Source organism: Tachyglossus aculeatus, chromosome 11, assembly GCF_015852505.1.
Source record: "Tachyglossus aculeatus isolate mTacAcu1 chromosome 11, mTacAcu1.pri, whole genome shotgun sequence".
Classification (NCBI taxonomy): Eukaryota; Metazoa; Chordata; class Mammalia; order Monotremata; family Tachyglossidae; genus Tachyglossus; species Tachyglossus aculeatus.
In genome coordinates this window covers 11,616,425-11,635,806 of record NC_052076.1, presented here as the reverse complement: position 1 = coordinate 11,635,806, position 19,382 = coordinate 11,616,425, and the positions used below count along the sequence as shown (strand labels likewise).

Sequence of the window (19,382 nt, the reverse complement as noted above, 5' to 3'; positions counted from 1 at the left end):
CCAAGGTCACACAGCAGTCAAATGGAGGAGTCACGATTAGAACTCAGGCCTTCTGACTTCCAGGCCCGGGCTTGTTACACTAGACCATACTGCTTCGCAATCTGTTGAGAACTTACAATCTTTTGATAGTATTTTTAAGCACTTGCTCTATGCAGAGCACTGTAATACGTACTTGGGTAAGAACAGAAAAGTAGACATGATCTCTGTCCTCAAGATGCCTACAATCTAGGTATTAAAACAAATTATAGGAAAGGGGAAGCAACTGAGTATAAAGATATGGACATAAGTGGCCTGGGGAAGGAGGAAAAGCAGTGTGGCCTAGTGGATAGAGCATGGGTCTGGGAGTCAGAAGAACCTGGGTTCTAATCCTGACTCTGCCACTTGTTGTGTTATCTTGGGCCTCACCTCCTTCTTCTGTAAAATGGGGCTTAAGACTGTGAGCCCCATGTGGGACATGGACTGTGTCCAATCTGATGAGCTCGTATCAACCCCAGAGTTTAGTACAGTGCCTGGCACATGGTAAGCACTTAAATACTATAAGAAAAAGTAAATTAAGGAGACAGTTGAGTACCTAAGTGCTTAGGAGATATGGACTCAAGTCCAGAAACACAATAAGGAGAGAAATGGGGTCAGGAGATGTGCAGTTAGCCAGAGAAAGCTTCCTGGAGGAGATGTGATTTTAGTAGGGCTTCAAAGATAGGGAGAGCAGTGGTCTTTCAGCTGTAAAGGGGCTGGGAGGTTCCAGGTAGGACGGTGGGCATGAACAAGGGGTCATCAGTGAGACAGATGAAAGCGAGGCCCAGTGAGTAGGTTGGTCTTGGAGGAGTGAAATGTGCAGGCTTAGGTCTAATGTCAGTAGAGCAAGGCTAAGCAGAGAAGCAGCATGGCTTAGAGGAAAGAGCATGGGCTTTCATTCATTCATTCAATCATATTTATTGAGCACTTACTGTGTGCAGAGCACTGTACTAAGGGCTTGAGAGTCAGAGGACGTGGGTTCTAATCCTGGTTCCGCCATTTGTTTGCCGTGTGATCTTAGGCAAGCCACTTAACTTCTCTGTGCCTCAGTTACCTCATCTGTAAAATGGGGATTAATACTGTGAGCCCCACATGGGGAAACCTGATAAACGTGTATCTACCCCAGCGCTTAGAAGAGTGCTTGGCATTTAGCAAGTGCTTAACAAATACCATAATTGTTATTATTACTATTATTATTAGTGAGGAGAGAGCAGACCAGACCTGCTGGAAACAGTGTTGACTCTTTCTAGTTGTTTAGGAAGAAAGAAGATAGTAAGGTCATCCTGGATGGGGAATGTAACAGTCAGTCAACTGTATTTACTGAACGCTTATTGTTTGCAGAGCATTGTACTCACAGAGACTGTGAGCCCCCTGTGGGACAACCTGATTGCTTTGTAACCTCCCCAGCACTTAGAACAGTGCTCTGCAGATAGTAAGCGCTTAATAAATGCCATTATTATTATTATTATTATTACTAAGCTCTTGGGACAGTACAGTACAACAATAAACAGACACATCCCCTGCCCATAATGAGTTTATAGTCTAGAAGGGGAAACAACATCAATATAAATAAATACATTATAGATACCAACATAATTACTATGGGGCTGGGAGGGGGTTGAAAAAAGGGAGCAACTAAGGGTGACGTAAAAGGGAGTAGGAGAAGAGGAAAGGAGGGTTTAGTCAGGGAAGGCCTCTTGGAGGAGTTGTGCCATCAATAAGGCTATGAAGGTGGGGTGAGTAACTACCAACTCTGTTGTATTGCATTCTCCCAAGTGTTTAGTACAGTGGTCTGCACACAGTAAGGGCTCAATAAATATCTTTAATTAATGGACAGAGTGGTTGGCCTTGTGGTGGAGTGGGGGGCAATCTGGACACAGCCTCAGTCCACCCTGGCATAAGCCCGGCCTTGTGGTGGGGTGGAGGGCAATCTGGACACAGCCTCAGTCCACCCTGGCATAAGCCCGGACCGCCCCATCCCAGACCCGTTGACCCCTGCAACCTCTCCCCAGGGCCCATGTGGATTACAGCCCGGGAGGGTGGAGGATCCAGATGACTGCCATGTTTCAGGGTGAATTTGGGCGATGGTGCCACTTAGCTCATATTTGACTTTAACTGCTTCGCCCATCCCTAGAAATGAGAAAGTTGTGTAATCTCCCCACAGCATCCTGACCCAAAAAGGTTTGTCTATTTGAATACAATGTCCTAATTGCAGGAATGCAGATTGACACTGATACCTGCATTTGGGCCCCTGATAAATACATGCACACACATGAACACCCACTCACACGTGTTTAAACGTGCCGTACTAAATCCAAAGTGAGCATTCGGAGCATTAAAGATGCAGGCTTATCTTAAAATAGCAATGTAAACTCTTGCACTCAAAGTCATTGCTCTCAACACCCTGGCTGTTAAAATCACTTCACTCCCCTGCTCTTTCCCTCTCCCTGCACAAATAATCAAACTGTGATATTTCTTGAGCACTTACTGAGTGCAGAGCACTGCATTAAACGTACTTTTTTTTTAAAAAAAAAGGGTTTTTGTTATGATCTTATTGTGTGTCTGACACTGTACTAAGTGCTGGGGTAGATAAACATTAATCAGATTGGACACAGTCAATGGCCCACATGGGGCCCACAGTCTTAATCCCCATTTTACAGATGAGGTAAATGAGGTACAGAGAAGTTAAATGACTTGCCCAAGGTAGACAAGCCCCAGGGCTGGGATTAGAACCCAGGTCCTCCTGATTCCCAGCCTGGGCTTTACCCAGTAGGACATGCTGCTTCTCTTGAAACAGCACAATACAACAGAGTTGGCAGATACATTCTCTCCTCACAAAGATCTTACAGTCTAGTGTTCTCAGAGGGAGCAGAATCTAGAACTAAGAGGGCAGGAGGAGAAAGAACAAGAAGAGCCTATTTCCCTTTGTGCTGTTCTCTCTGTTGGCTTTGGTTTTTGGTCTTTCCCCATTTCTCTGCATCTGAGAGATGTTGGACAGAGACAGGGGACAAATGGCACACATCCAGAGAGATGGTGAAAGGAAAATGGAGGAATGAATGATGATTGTGATATTTATTAAGCACTTACTATGAGCCAGGCACTGTACTAAGCACTGGGGTAGATGCCAGATAATTATGTCAGACACAGATCATGTCCCACATGGGGTAATAGATTAAGTAGGAGGGAGAAGAGAAATTGAATCTCCATTTTACAGATGAGGAAACTGAGACCCAGAGAAAGTGACTGAAGTGACTGGCCCAAGGTCACACAGCAAGCAAATGGCAGAGCCAGAATTAGAACCCAAGTCCTCAAACTTCCAGGCCTGTACTCTTTCCACTAAGCCACACTGCTTCTCATGATTTCTTCTCACTGATGCATCGGATTTTAGGAGAGTGGTCATAAATTCAGCAATAACTTAGTTTCAGAGCAATAAAATTAGCAGGCATACATATTGACCTACTCCCACATTCACATAAAAAAAATAACCCGCTATAATTATTTATATACATTGTATCTTTTCAGAGAGGCTCCTTGGAATACTCTTGTATTAATATACATGTATTCATACATACATATTCACACATGCAATTTTAAATATACATCTATTCCTATGCATGCATGTACCCATATATTATACTACCCATATCCACACACACATGCACATACCCATATATTATCCTACACACGCATGTACATATTATACTACCCATATCCACACATGCAGGCACGTACCCATTCAAACTCCCAGTTAACCAATCAACAGATGATATATACTGTATTCCTACAATGTGTGGAGCACAGCAGCTCTGCCCTCTAGTTGCTTATGCCTTACTGTGAGAGACAAATGCCAAGTAACATAAGGAGAGGGAGAATGGGAAGTTGGGAAAGTGGGTAGGTAAGTGCTTCACTAATGGATTATGTAAATCAGTTTGCATCAAAGTGTTGAGGGTGGCTATGGTTGTGGGCCTTCTCCACATGACATTTTCCACTGCAGCCTTCATTGTCTCCTGGGGGCCACCTTCCAGGCTCCTTCCAGGCTCCTTCCAGGACCAGAGATGCCGCCCAGAGCGGCATGTGGAGCTAAGAGAAGGACGAAGGGTGTGAGTCCCCAGTAGCACCGTGGCATGTCTGTTCCACCAGTGGAAGGGTTGGCAGCCAAGCTGGGGAGGGGCTGGGGCTTGGCACAGCCGAAGCTCGAGGTCGGTCTGCCAGGAGGGTAGGTTGGCATGGATTGGGGAGTTCACTGATGCCCCTCATCCGTACCAGGCAAGGGGACGCTGTGACATCACATATATTGCACCAGCCACGCTGGGAAATGTGAGGTTGTTGTACGTGCCATTTTGTGGCAGTATGAAAATTTCACCCGATCCATTGGCATTTCCCCAAGAAGACCCCTGCCCCCTGCTGCCCCCTGCTTCCCCCTCCACGTTGTTCCAGAGCCTTTCCATTCCCCTCCCAGGTAAACATGGGTGCCACTCCTGAGCCAAGGAATTTGGGAGCAGGAGCCAAGGAAGAGGGAGGCTGGGGACAGGAAAAAGAAATAGTGGACAAAAAGGTGTCTGATGCCATAATTGTACCAGTTACGGGACAGGTCAGCAGAAAACCAGACTGCCTGATGTAAATTCAGACAAAAGGCTATCCTGGCACCCTGACCACCCTCCCCTTCTAGACTGTAAGCTCCTTATGGGCAGGGAAAGTGGCTACCAACTCTGTTAATATTGTGCTTTCCCAAGCACTTAGTAGAGTGTTCTGCACATAGTAAGCACTTAAATATGATTGATTGACTGATTGGTTGACAGATATGATCTGTCTAGCTTAAAATAATTTTTAAGCTAGAACCAGGAAACCTGGAAGCTAGTTCTTGTCCTACCCTTACAAAACTTCAGTTCCTCCTCTGTTCTGCCTTAGTTTAAGCTTCAGGGAAATAGACTCACCGTGATTCTACTTTTATTATACCCCCAGGACAGACATGATGCTTGTAGAATGGGCATTCAAGTGCTCAATAAATTCAAGATTCAAGAGAAATTAAGTGACTTGCCCAAGGTCACATAGCAGACAAGTGGCAGAGCAGGGATTAGAACCCAGGTCCTGCCAACACCCAGGCCTGTGCTATATCCACTAGCCCATGCTGCTTCCCCCACTAGATGTGAATGTTCTTGGGAAAATCAAAGGGTCTTATGAAGCCAGGGTGCTAGAGACAGTGAAATGCAACTGTTGAGGTGCTCAGCACCAGAAAGTTAAATAAATATTGTATACATGGCAGCACTTAGATCCAGGTCACAATAGGCTGAGGAGAAAAAAGGGTCTGATTTTCTACAATCAGAAAGAATGCTACTAGTAAAATAATCATTATCATTATTAAATGATAATGAATTGCCTAGCGCTGTGCTAAGCACTGGGGTAGACATAAGAGAATCAGATCGATCTAGTCATTGTCCTACTTGGAGCTCATAGTCTAAGAGGGAAGGAGAACAGTGATCTTATTCCTATTTCATAGATGGGGAAACTGGGGCCATAGGGAAACTGGTGGCTGGTGTGGCATGAATGAAAGCACCAGGGAAAGTAGATTTTGGGTACCTTTTAAGCTACCCTCCCTACCCCGTGCCCTGGCCTTAGTGGGGTGGGGGCTAGAGGGTTGAAAAACACCTTGTTATGCATTCCGCAGCCATGTTGCCAACTTGTACTTCCCAAGCGCTTAGTACAGTAAGTGCACACAGTAAGCGCTCAATAAATACGATTGAATGAATGAATGAATGAATGTAGTGAGGTCATGCTTCTAAACTGTGAACCCGTTGTTGGGTAGGGACCGTCTTTATATGTTGCCAACTTGTACTTCCCAAGGGTTAGTACAGTACTCTGCACAAAATAAGCGCTCAATAAATACAACTGAATGAATGAATGAATGCTGCTTCCCTAAAATGGCCCCTTCCAGCCATTTTCTGGAGGTTTCCTATGAGGGGACAACAAATGTGGCAGTGCCACCCCAAAAAGTCTCTAAACTTTAAGCTTGTCTCTAGATCGAAAGCTCATCGTGGGCAGGAAATGTGTCTGTTTAATGTTATATTTTACTCTCCCAAGAGCTTAGTACAGTGCTTTGCACACAGTAAGCACTCAATAAATATGACTGAATGAATGAATGAATGAATGACTGCAATGCCGAATGGCAGGACCTGGGGGTGGGTGGAACGAGGACTGACCGGGGCAGTGGTCCTTGATGGCCGAGGCTATCCAGGGGCCAAGGTGAGCTCCTCACTCCTTGTCCCAGTTGCCCCCTTTTCCCTTCTCCCTTCCCTCCCGCCCTGCCTTTCTCTCTCAGCCTGCCCCCCGGCCCACCTCAGCCTCCCTCTGGCCCCTTCTCTCTTTGGCTCCACCCGCAACTCACCAGGCCCAGAGCTTCCTGGGAGTGTCACATGGGATCGACTGGCGGGTGTGACCCTGGCTGCCCTGGACATTCTGGGGCCCAGCGTCTGGCCCTGGAATGTGACCGAACGGGAAAAACCAAACTAGAGTCATGTGACCAGGTGGAAAATGGAAACAATTCCAAATCTTAAGAATCTTGTCGCCTGGGACCACCACCATCCCCCCATCTTCTCCAATGACCTCCTCTCTCCTTCCCTCCCTGGGGGCATAGCTCAAACAAAATCTATCTCTGGACATGTTAGGCCCCTGTGTAACAGTGATCTGTTAATGTATTTTTCAGTCACACTGGCATTCATGGATTTATTCATTCATTCAATCATATTTATAGAGCACTTACTATGTGTAAAGCACTGTATTAAGGCTTGGGAGAGTACAGTGTAGCAACAAACAGACACATGCCCTGCTCATAACAAGTTCAGAGTCTAGAAGGGGAGACAGACATTAAAATAAATAGATAAATATATTACAGATATATACATACATATATATATGTATATATATATATATATGTGTGTATGTGTACTGTGGGGATGGGAGGGAGGATGAATAAAGGGAGCAAGTCAGGGCAACGCAGAAGGGAGTGGGAGAAGATGAGATGAGGGCTTAGTCAGGGAAGGCTTCTTGGAGGAGATGGGCCTTCAATAAGGCTTTGAAGTGGGGGAGAGCAATTATCTGTCTGATATAAGGAGGGAGGGTGTTTCAGACCAGAGGTAGGCTTTCAACAGTGTCTTCTTCAAATACAAACGATGAGCTCTCTCTCTTTCTCTCTCTTCCTCTTTCCATCCCCCCCCCCCTTTCTTTCTTTCTCTCATGCTCTCTCAATATATAATTGCTTTCTGTTTCCACCCTTTGTGCTTGATGTGCCTGAATTTGCTTTGGGTGTTGCCTTTTCTACTCACACAGTACCCTGGAAGCTCCTTGAAGACAGGGATCCTGCCCTTTCCTTGAACTCCCCAGGGTGCCCCCCAACTTCCTGTCAACCTCTCCTCTCAGGTGGGATTCAATAAATCATGATGACCATTGACTGCCTGATATGATGTTTGTTCTGGTCCCGCCTGAGGGGAAGGAGCAGCTACTGTTAAAGAACTGGGAAAGTGAGAAAACGAGCAAATTCCAGAACAACTTCAGTGCTCATCGACATCCTCAGCAAATATATACCGAGTGTCTACGGGGTATAGAATTCAGAACCAGCAGTGCTTAATACCGTAAATACAGTAAATGCTCAATAAATACGATTGCTTCTGGTGAGCAAAGGCTGTATTTCTACACACCATCTCAGTCAAAAGATGGGAAAAAATATCTCGTTTCTCCCTTTCTAAGGTGAGGGAAGCACATCTTGCTAGACAGCATGGTTTCTTGCATGAAGTCACATAAGCCCTGTAAATACTGGACAATTAGTCTGGGAAGGAGGAAGCAGTATAACCAAGAATTGAGTATTCTGTGACTGTTGCTCTGATTGTCACGTCCATGTTTCTTGAATTGGTTTGTCACCTCTCTTGTCCCTGGGTTTCTACACCCCTTCTGGTCTTTTAAAGGAGCAATTATGTCTCATATGTGCAAATGCATATAAGTATGTCTGTGTGTCCGTAAATATGTCAGCAGCAGCAAGTGGGCTCTCCTGGTGACAGTGGAACAAGATGGTATGGGATGTTGCTTTAAAATAATAATAATAATGATGGTATTTGTTAAGTGCTTACTAAACACTGTACTAAGCACTGTACTAAGCACTGGGGTAGATATAAGATTATCAGGTTGGACACAGTCCCTGTCCCACATAAGGCTCTCACAGTCTTAATCCCCATTTTACAGATAACAGAACTGAGGCACAGAGAAGTGAAGTGACTTGCCCATGGTCACACAGCACACAAGTGGTGGAGCGGTATTAGAACCCAGGTCCTTCTGACTCCCAGGTCTGTGTTCCATTCACTTGGCTATGCTCCTTCTCTAAGGAGACCAACCAGGAACAAAGGGAATGTTTTGTAGTCAGAAGCTCAAACTGGACTTGCCCCCTGTTCACCTCCCCCTTCTCTACCTGGGTAAAAAAAAACTTTCCACCAAGATAATGAGCTATGTCCCATGCAACCAGAGCCCTGTCCACACCAACATCTACAAACACATAAAAAGCCCTCTCTTGGGTTATGCTTCCCAGTGTCACAAGTGTGTGCATTTGTGAATGTGTGTGTGTGTGTGTGTGCGTGTGTGTGTGTGCATGGGTGAATGCTTGTAGACTGTAATTATGGTAGTAGTATTGGTATTTATCAAGGGCAAAGCACTGTATTAACCACTGGTGAGAACTGGACAAGGTCCCTGGCCCCAAAGAGGCTCACAATTTAAGTGCTGGAGTAGATACAAAAGGATCAGATCAGATGCAATTCCTGATTGACCAGGGGCTCAAAGTCTGAGGGACGGAAAACAGTGTCTTATCCCCATTTTACAGAAGAGGTGACTGAGGCTCAGGGTGGTTAAATTAATCGATCAATGTCATTTATTGAGAGCTTACTATGTGCAGAACACTGAATTAAGCACTTGGGAAAGTCCAATACTACAGAATTAGCAGAAACGTTCCATGCCCATAATGAGTTCACAGTCTAGAGGGTGAGGCAGATATTAATAGGAAATTAAAAGATTTCCCTGGATTGATACAGCAGGCCAGTGGTATTGTGTCTACTAACTGGCTAAGTGCTTATTACAGTGCTCTGCACAGAGTAAGTGCTCAATAAATACAATTGTTTGATTGATCGATTGATTCCCGATAGCCTTGCTGTGTGCAGACTCCGATGAGGGCCCAGACACTCCGGGAAGAGGAGGAAAAGAGCAGTTGTCCTGCCCAGAGTTGCTAACCTTTGAATTCCCAGACCCTTTGTAAAAACAAACTAAAATCAGTCATGTCCATCAAAAGCCCATCAAAACCTTGGGGACCTGTACAAAAGTGGGGTGGTGTGAGGAGGACTCCCAGGAGGCATTCAATGCTCCCCCTTTTTTTAATGGTCTCTGTAAGCGCTTACTATGTTTTAGGCACTCTATTAAGTGCTGGGGTAGACACAAGCTAATTCAGTTGGACACAGTCCATGTCCCACATGGGCTCACAGTCTTAATCCTCATTTTACAGATGAGGTAATTGAAGCACACAGAAGTGAAGTGACTTGCTCAAGGTCACACACAGCAGACAAGTGGCCAAGCTGAGATTAGAACCCAGGTCTTTCTGACTTCCAGGCCCATGCTGTTTCCACTAGGCCATGCTGCTCCTCCAGGCTATGCTGTTTCTCTTAGCACTAAGCAGCCACATCCTCATTTCAAGTTGCAGTTGTCTGAACAAGGAGTTTGTCCTGTGCCCATCTATCAGCCCCCTGTGACCAGGAGCCCCCTCCACCCTGCACTGCCTCCCCCTCTACTCCCGGAACCACCCAATCTCCACTGAGTTGGGGCTCTATTAAAAAAGGGAAATAGTGTTGTCTAGTGGATAGAGCGCGGGCCTGGGAGTCAGAAGGACCTGGGCTCTAGTCCCTGGTCCACCCCTTGTCTGCTGAGTGATCTTGGGCAAGTCACTCAACTTCTCTGTGCCTCAGTTATCTCATCTGTAAATGGGGATTAAGACTGTGAGCCCCACATGGGAAATCAACTGTGGTCCAACCTGATTACCCTGTTACCCCAGTGCTTAGTACAGTGCCTGGCATGTAGTAAGTGCTTAACAAATGCCATAAAGAAAAGCTATCATCCCCAGCTGTAATAATAATAATAATAATAATAATAATAATAATTATTATTATTATTATTGTATTTGTTCAGCGTTTTCTATGTGCCAGACACTGGACTAATTGCAGGGGTGGATGCAAGCAAATTGGGATGGACACAGTCCCTTGTCCCACATGGGGCTCATAGTCACAGTCCCCATTTTACAGATGAGGTCACTGAGACACAGAGAAGTCGAGTGACTTGCCCAAGATCACCCAGAACATAAGTAGCAGAACTAGGACTAGAACCTATGACCTTCTGACTCCCAGGCCCATGCTTTATCCACTATGCCATACTGCTTCTCTACCATAGCTGACCAGTGACCTGGATCGGATGGAGGAGGAGGGCGGCTGATGGGAGCTCACCCGGTCACTGACCCTCAGGGGCAGAGTTCACCTGGTTTCATCTTGGGAAACCATCTTGCCGGGGTGGCCCAATGGGACTCCTTGGTGGCTTCCTCTTCCGATAACCATCGCCCAAGCAAACATGGGGGCCAGGGAGCAGGCCGCCGCAGCACTCATACAATGCCCTATTCATAGACCACAAGGCCGCTCTTGTTATCGGGGCCAACGCATACGGGGCTGACGGTAAAGGTCAGTCCGCCTCCCTGCTCCGGGGGTTTAGCGAGTTTTCTGGGCGGATGCACGGCGGGGACGCGGGAAAACAGCCGGGCCCTGCTGTGGCTTCTGCTGCTGCTGCTGTTCCTGCTACTAATGATGATGATGCCTGAACCCACTGCAAAAGAATTCAGGCCCCAGTGGACCTGGAGAGCAGATAGCCAGTATCTTCCTTAGGGAAGCAGCATGGTCTAGTGGATAGAGCGTGGGCCTGGGAGTCCGAAGGGCCTGGGTTCTAAGGCCAGATCTGTCACTTTTCTGTTGTGTGTGACCTTGGGCAAAGTCACATCACTTCTCTAGGCCTCAGTTATCTCATCTGTAAAATGAGGATTAAGACTGGGAGCCCCATGAGGGACAGGGACTGGTGTCTGATCTCATTTGCTTGTATCCATCCCAGCACTTTAGTACAGTGCTTGGCACAGCGTAAGTGCTTAATAAATATCACGATTATTACTATTATTCCTTAGCTCAATCATCCAAGCACTTAGTGGAGTCATCTGCACACCAAACTCACCTCATTAAACACCACTGATTGATTGACTGATTGATCCATGTGCTGTGGGAACTTCAGTAACTTGAGAAGCAGCAGGGCCTAGTGGATAGAGTACGGGCCTGGGAGTCAGAAGGACCTGGGTTCATTCGTTCATTCAATCGTATTTATTGAGCGCTTACTGTGTGAAGAGCATCATACTAAGCACTTGGGAGAGTACGATGTAACAGTAAACAGGCACATACCCTGCCCACAACAAGCTTAGAGTCTAGAAGGGAAGACAGACATTAGTATAAATAAATAAATTAAAGATAGGTAAGGACCTGGGTTCTAATCCCAGCTGTGCTACTGGTCTGCTGTGTAACCTCAGGCAAGTCACTTTACTTCTCTGTGCCACAGTTATCTCCTCTGTCAAATGGAGATTAAGACTGTAAGCTTCATGTGGGACAGGGACTGTGTCCAACCCAATTTGCTTGTATCCACCTCAGAACTTACTTCAGTGCCTGGCACGTAGTAAGCTCTTAACAAATACCACAATTACTATTATTATTATAATCTCTGGACCCTGAGATGATGAGAATGCCAGCATTCCATTCTTTCATTCTTGGAAAGGAAAAAGCCTTTGCATTTGGAGAGGCAAGTGAAAGGAGAGTTGGAACAGGTGCCTGGGTAGGCTCCTCGGTTGGGCTGGGCCTCAAAGAGGATCGGCTCCATTTTAATCGGCTCAGCTGGGGAACTGGACTGAGACTGCCAGAGGAGTCTTTGATCTCAGTTCTGCCCTAAAAGACAGGAGACAGCCCCCTCCCTGCTTCCTCTAATGACAAATAGAAACAGGGAGGCCAGCCTCAAGAACAGCTGCCTAGAGAAGCAGGGAATCCTAGTGGATAGAGCTCGGGTCTGGGAGTCAGAAGAACCTGGGTTCTAATTCCAGCTCCACCACTTTGCTGTGCGTGACCTTCACTTCTTTGTGCTGCTGTTACCTCATCTCTAAAATGGGGACTAAGACTGTGAGCCCCATGTGGGACGTAGACTGTATCCAACCTGATTAACTTGTATCTACCCCAATGTTTAGTACAGTGCCTGGTACTTAGTAGGTGCTTAATTAATACCATAAAAAATAAAGAATGTAGTTTGGAAGGATGCGAGCAGTACTTGAACATTATATGCCCACCCATGGATAACTGGGGGACAAACATTCCATCCCTGGGGGTTGTCATTGTATCAATCCATCAATCAATTGTAGGTACTGAAAGCTTACTGGGTGTCGAGCACTGTATGATAAGATCTTGGGAGATTCTAATAGAGTTAGGTGGTTTGATCTCTCCCCTGAAGAAGTTTACAATCTCATGGTATGGATTGAGCAACTGTTGAGTGCAAAACTCTGAACTAAGCATTTGGGTGAGGTCACCTGATTCCAAGTCCCCATGCTCTTTCCATTGTGGCACCCCCCAGCCCTCCCGCAGAAAAAAACCCTGCACAAATTATTCAGTAATTCCTCAGCGTGCTCTTCTTGGGGCTAAATAATGCCAATTCATTTCATCTTTGCTCATGTTATCCAGTCCTGAATTCTCCTATCTTCCCTCTGTGAACTACCTCTGACTTTTCCACACTCAGTTTGTGGTATTCAGCATGGACACTGAAATCTTAAAAGCATGGCCTATTCCTCCTCTTTGTCCTCTTCCTTCTCCTCTTACCCTCCTTCTTCCTTCTTCTCCTCCTCCACATCAGCAGAATGGCGCGAGTACCTGCTTTGGGTGGGGCCCTGAACTAGCTGGCATAGGATAAGACCATACCAGAGTATTGCTGATTTGCCCTTGTCTTGTGGTCCACTAGGCCCCCTAGATTTTTTTCTGTTCCATTCATTTCATAAACTGTAATTGTGTCCCTTATGATCCCCATTTTACTTGTTCTGGGCCACTTCTCCAATATCTTGAGGTGACTGTGAATTCCCCTTCTGTCCTCTAAGTTACTAGCCACCTCTCCTAAGGTGTGTGCAGTGAGCAGCTTTCTTATTTTGTTCACAAGAATAATAATAATAATAATAATAATAATGGTACTTGTTAAGCGCTTACTGTATGCCAAGCACTGTTCTAAGCACTGGAGTAGATACAAGGTAATCAGGTAGTCTCACATAGGGCTCACAGTCTTAATCCCCATTTTACAGATCAGGTAACTGAGGCACAGAGAAGTGAAGTGACTTCCCCAAAGTCACAAAGCTGATAAGTGGCAGAGCTGGGATTAGAACCCACGACCTCTAAATCCCAAGACGAGCTGGCTGATTAAAATGCCAGGGAGCATCAACCCCGGGACCAATTGGTGTGGATTGTGGTTGATGCTGCATCCTTGAGAGTGTCCTGCCAACCAGTTAGGTCCCCAGATCAACGGGAAAAGGAGGATTGGTCTCCCAGTTAACCAGGGAGAATACCCGAGAGAGCCAAAATGGGGTTTCCTCTCTCAGGCCTTGTTGGGAAATACTTGAGAGTCTTTGACTTCTTAATCAGAAACTGGCAGTTCAGAAGCAGCTAGGCCTGAGGATTTTTATCGGTTCACAGGCTGGAGCCCTGGAGGGCCGGTCAAGTTGGGAAATCCCGGCCTGAGTCTCGTAGTGGGAAGCCCCCAGCTGTTCCTCTGTGATCTCGGGTCCGATTTCATTATCGCCGTCTCCTCTGGAGCATTCCTGAGAACATCTTCCCCCTTCTCCTCCTCCCAAAGGCTTCCCCTAGTCGGCCTGGCCAAAGAACTGGATGAGATTCCAAAAGCAGTGTTTGGGTTGAGGAAGAGCTGGAGAGGACTGCTGGGGCTCTTCCTCATGCCGGTCAGTTCGATCCTTTCTCCTGGCACCTCAGGGTGGATAAACCCATCTCCTTCAGAGTTTGCCTGGGAGAGGTCTCTCTGCCACAGAGCTAGGCTCACTGAGAAGTGGCTGGCTGGAGTTGGAGATGGAGGGCCTATGGGGAGTGTCCAGCACTGGGAAAGAATAGAGGTTTGGACGACATACCCTAGAAGGGACGGCTCAAAGAATCGGACTCATAAAGAAGTTGTGTGATCTAAGTGGACAGAACCAGCATGGGATAGTGGAAAGAGCCTGGGCCTGGGAGTCAGAAGGACACGGGTTCTAATCCCAGCTCCCTGACTTGTCTGCTCTGTAACTTTGGGCAAGTGACTTCACTTCTCTGTGCCTCAGTTATATCATCTGTAAAATGGGGATTAAGACTGGGAGTTCTATGTGGGACAGGGACTGTATCCAACCCAATTAGCTTATATTAACCCCAGCACACTTAGTGCAGGGTCTGGCATATAGTAAGTGCTTAACAAATGCCATAAGAACAAAAAAGAACCAGGGACAGGAAGCTCAAGTTGTAAACCCAACTCCGCCTCTGTCCTTTTGTGTGACCTTGTAAGTAATTATTCAGTCAGTGATTGAATGCTTACTTTGTACAGAGCACTGTTTTAAGTGCTTGGGAGAGTACAATACAACAGAGTTAGTAAATGTTACCCTGCCCACAAGGAGTTTACATTCTACAGTAGGGAGATAGACATTAAAATAAATTACAGATAGGGAACATAATAGAGCATAAGTGTTGTGGGGATGGGGTAAGTATTAAAGTGCTTAAGGGGTACACAGCCAAGTATATAAGGTGACACAGAGGGCAGGGCGGTTAGAGGAAATTAGGGCTTAGTCAGGGAAGGCTGGACTAATTTAAATCATTAAACTCTCTGGGCCTCTGTCTCCTTAACTATAAAATAGGGGTGATAATGCGATTATCCAACTTCCCCTGGACCTCACAGAGATGTGGTGAGGGTGAAATGAGATAACTGATGTTAAAGTGCTTTGGGAAAATTGAAGCACTCTAAAATGCCTGCTATTATTCCCTGTGTTGGCTTCCTTGTGGAAGCTGGGGAGTCTGTCCTCTGCAGGATTCCATGAGAAGGGTCTGCAGGCAGCCCTGCCCCCGACAGACAGACAGATAGAAAACCATAATGGCATCTCAGGGGCTTGTCCAATCTCTTAGTGTCTCCTTTGTGGTCTTTGGGTGAAGTTACAGCACTGGGGGATCAGTGCTGTATCCACAAAATGTGCTAATTGTGGAAGGTGCTACTAGTCAGTTCATCCACTGGGCTGTAAGCTCTTGTGGGCAGGGAATGTGTCTGTTTATTGTTGTATTGTACCCTCCCAAGTGCTTAGAACAGCGCTCTGCACACAGTAAGCTTTCAGTAAATATGATTGAATGGATAGAGGAAGCAGTATGGCCTAGTCGATAGAGCAGTGGAAGTCAGAAGGATCTGGGTTCTAATTCTGCTCCATCACTTGTCTGCTGTTTGACCTTGGGAAAGTCACTTAACTTCTCTTTGCCTCAGTTACCGCATCTGCAAAATGGGGATTAAGGCTGTGAGCCCCATGTGGGGCATGGACTGCATCCGACCTGATTAGCTATTATCTACCCCAGCGCTTAGTACAGTACCTGGCACATAGTAAGTGCTTAACCAATACCATTAAAAAATTGGTAAGTGACGCCTCCCTAGACTGCAGGTCCTTTCGGCCTGGACTGTGACCAGGCGAGAGGTGTGGGGAGCATTGCGGGGGGCGGGGGGGGGGGTGGATGTCTACCCCAGGGGTTGTTGCCCCACCGTGACTCCAGCAGAGGAATCCATCCTGAACCCAAACTAAACCAGGCCCCCTTGGCTTCAAGAACATCATTTTCTGTGTGTAGTGCTTTTTGTTTTTATTTTTTTTTAAATAGCTTTTACTATGTGCCAGGCACTGTATTAAACACCATTGAAATGATTGAGGTGCCGGCCACTGCTCCTTGCCATCGGGAGGGGTTTCCGGGGAAGCTTTGGCCCAGGCTCTTTATTCTCAGCCCCTGTCCAGGAGCTGAGCCTGGACAGCTCAGACAGGAGGCTATGAACTTGGTAGGTGGGAAAGCAAGTGCTTAAATTTTAGAGCCTGAAAATCGATAAATGTTCAGTTCTTGTTTCCTCACTTCTCAAGAACCTCCAGTGGTTGCCAAACCACCTCTCCCTCAAACAGAAATTCCTCACTCAATCACCTTGCCCCCTCCTACCTTACGTTGCTGCTCTCCTATGACAACTCAGCCTGCACACTTTGCTTCTCTACTGCCAACCTACTCACTCAATCTTGCCTATCTCACCTAACTCGCCTCCAACTTCTCACCCACATCCTACCTCTGGCCTGGAATGCTCTCCCTCTTCATATCCAGCAGGCAATTACTCTCCCACCTTCAAAACCTTAATGAAGGCACATTTCCTCCAAGAAGCCTTCCCTGACTAAGCTGTCATTCCCTCTTCTTCCACTCCCTTCTGCATCACCCTTGCACTTGAATTTGCTCCCTTCATTCACCTCTCCCTCAGCCCCAAAACACTTATGCACATATCCACAATTTATTTATGTATATTAATTTCTGGCTTCTCTTCTAGACTGTAAACTCATTGTGGACAGGGAATGTATCTACAACTCTGTTACAGTGTACTCTCCTAAGTGCCCTGCATACAGTAAATGCTCAGTAAATATGATTGACTGATTGATATATCATCAGTGGCATTTATTGAGTGCTTATTGTATACTAAAGTTCTCTGGGTGGTTGTGAGTGAATGGCATTTGGAAAGAAGTGACCTAAGAGAGGAAAAATTTGATCAATATACCAATCAATCAATGGTATTTATTGAATGCTTACTATGTGCAGAGCACTGTACTAAGTGCTTCAAAGAGTATACTATAATAGAGTTGGTAGACTTTCCGGTAGAGTCTGGAAGCAAGTTGCACATTGGCAAGCAAGGCTGTGTAGACATAACGTTATATATTGATCACTCACTGGTAGCTCTGTAGTACTTGGGAATATTCAAAAGAAGTATGAGACACAGTCCTTGTCCATAAAGTGCTTACACTCTAATGGGGAACACAGCCAAAATATATTTACAGAGAGTAATCAGAATAAATAATCGAGTGAGCAATTGATTCACATCAATACACAAGATGGTGGGAGGGAAATCAATCAGTGATATTTACTGAACTCTTACTTGTGCAGAGCACTGTAATAAACACTTGGGAGGGCAGACTTCAGTAGATATAATAGACTAGTTTCCTGCCCACAAGGAGCTTACAGTTTAGAAGACGTCCCTGAAGTGGCTTGGTCTGGTTTGTGGAATGGGTGAAGAGGACTTGGGGAGATTTTATTCCTGGGGCTCATTTCAATCTACTCTCTCACTTTGAACTAGTCTATTCATCAGTTTGTGCCTATAATCTCCTCACTAGACTGGAAGCTTCTCGAGGATGGGGATTACTCCTACTCTGTGCAGAGCACAATACTAAGTGCTTGGGAGAGCACAGTAGTTAGTAGACACTATCCTTGCCTTCAAAAAGCTTACAGTCTACTCCTTGCAAAGCACTGTACTAAGAACTTGAGGGAGCAGAAAAGAATTAGCAAATGTGATTCCTAACCTCAAGAAATTTACAATCTAGCTGGAGGAGCAAACGTGGAAATAGTTTACGATTGTATAGTTTCTCAGTTTGCACCTTGTTTCAGCTTAACAGCATGTTGGTTTCAACTTTACAAAACTAGCCTGCTTTAAAGAACTGGAGGTGCAGCGGGTGGGGACAGACAGGAGTCGAGAGGAAAAGGAGAAAAAATTTTAAAAGTCACGATAAGTAGGAAGGAAGGCGAAAACGCTTAAAGATGGTGGGAGGCCAAAAAGGCAGAGGGTTTGGGATGTTATCTACTAATAGTAGAAATAGAATTCAAGTGCTTATTGAGTGCAGAGCACTGTACTAAGCCCTGGAAAAGAGTACAGGGATGGAAACTAGGCATGGTCCCTGACACTCAGGGGGTTCACAATTTAAACTCACAATCTGATTGCTAGGACAGTGAACACCTATCATGTACAGAGTATTGTACTAAGTGCTTGGGACAGTACAATAGACTTAGTAGACACTTCCTCTGTCCTCAAGGAGCTTATATACAGTCTAGTGGGGATGACATGTTGTAGCAGTAGTAGTAGTAGTAATAGTAGTAGTGGTAGTAGTAGTAGTAGTAGTAGTAGTAGTAGTAGTAGTAGTAGTAGTAGTAGTAGTAGCATTTGCTGAGCTCCCCCGTGATGCAGTACACTGTACTAGTCACTTGGGAAGTATAAAATAATGGAACATCATTCTCCTTGCCCACAAGGAGCTTACACTCCAAAGGATGAGACAGAAATAGAAATATTTTACTTCTAATGAAGTACAAGTTGGCTACCCTACAATAGACTCCCTCTGTCATAATACAAATGCATTAATGTAGCTACATGATTCTGGATGATTTTAGTAATATTATTACTAATATTAGAGTGTCCAAACTTGGGTCAGAAAACAAGACCCATTAATAACTCAGTTGCTAGGAGAAAAGTGGTTCTGACTCACCACACTGTGTTGTAATCCGAGAACCTACCCGTACATATCAGAGACGTCTGAGGTGGTAAAGTAGAGGAGGGGGATGTTCATGGAGGTCTCCCCCACACCCCACCCCCAGTCCCTCCCCACTCCCCATCAAACACCCTGAAGTGTGACAGCCTCTCAAGAATCTGCCTACCCCTTGTAGGTTTTGGATGGCCTCTCTCTGCCTGGAGATTGGTTGGGTACTTCCTTCTTTCTCTATGCTCACCTGATTTTTCTGGGACCCTTCTATCTTTGCTTTCTGAAATTTAATAATAGCAATATTTATAATAATAATAATAATAATAATAATAATAATGTGTTTGTTAAGCTCTTATTGTATTCAAAGAAGTGTACTAAGTGCTGGGTAGATCCAAGATTATCAAAGGAGACACAGTTCCTGTCCCACATGGGGCTCAGAGTCTAAGTAGGAGGGACAGCACGTACTGAATCCCCATTTTACAGATGAGGAAGCTCAAACACAGGGAAGTAAAGTGACATTCCCAAGTCACACAGCCGACGAGCAGCAGAGTTAGAATTAGAACCCAGGTCCTTTGATTCCCAGGCCTATGATCTTTCCACTAGGTCACTCTACTTCTCATCCTCCCATCTTCAGGGGTGGAATGTACTTTCTCTATTGTACTTTCACAAGTGCTATGTTCAGTGCTGCGCACAAGGTTCA

The 19,382-nt window shown here is 45.7% G+C and overlaps 1 protein-coding gene across 1 annotated transcript in view; it reads left to right on the top strand.

Annotated features, from left to right (window-relative positions):
• BARX2 (BARX homeobox 2) overlaps positions 1–19,382 on the top strand; it is a 53,562-nt gene that overhangs the window by 17,839 nt on the left and 16,341 nt on the right. The gene's annotated exons all lie outside the window — the stretch shown is intronic.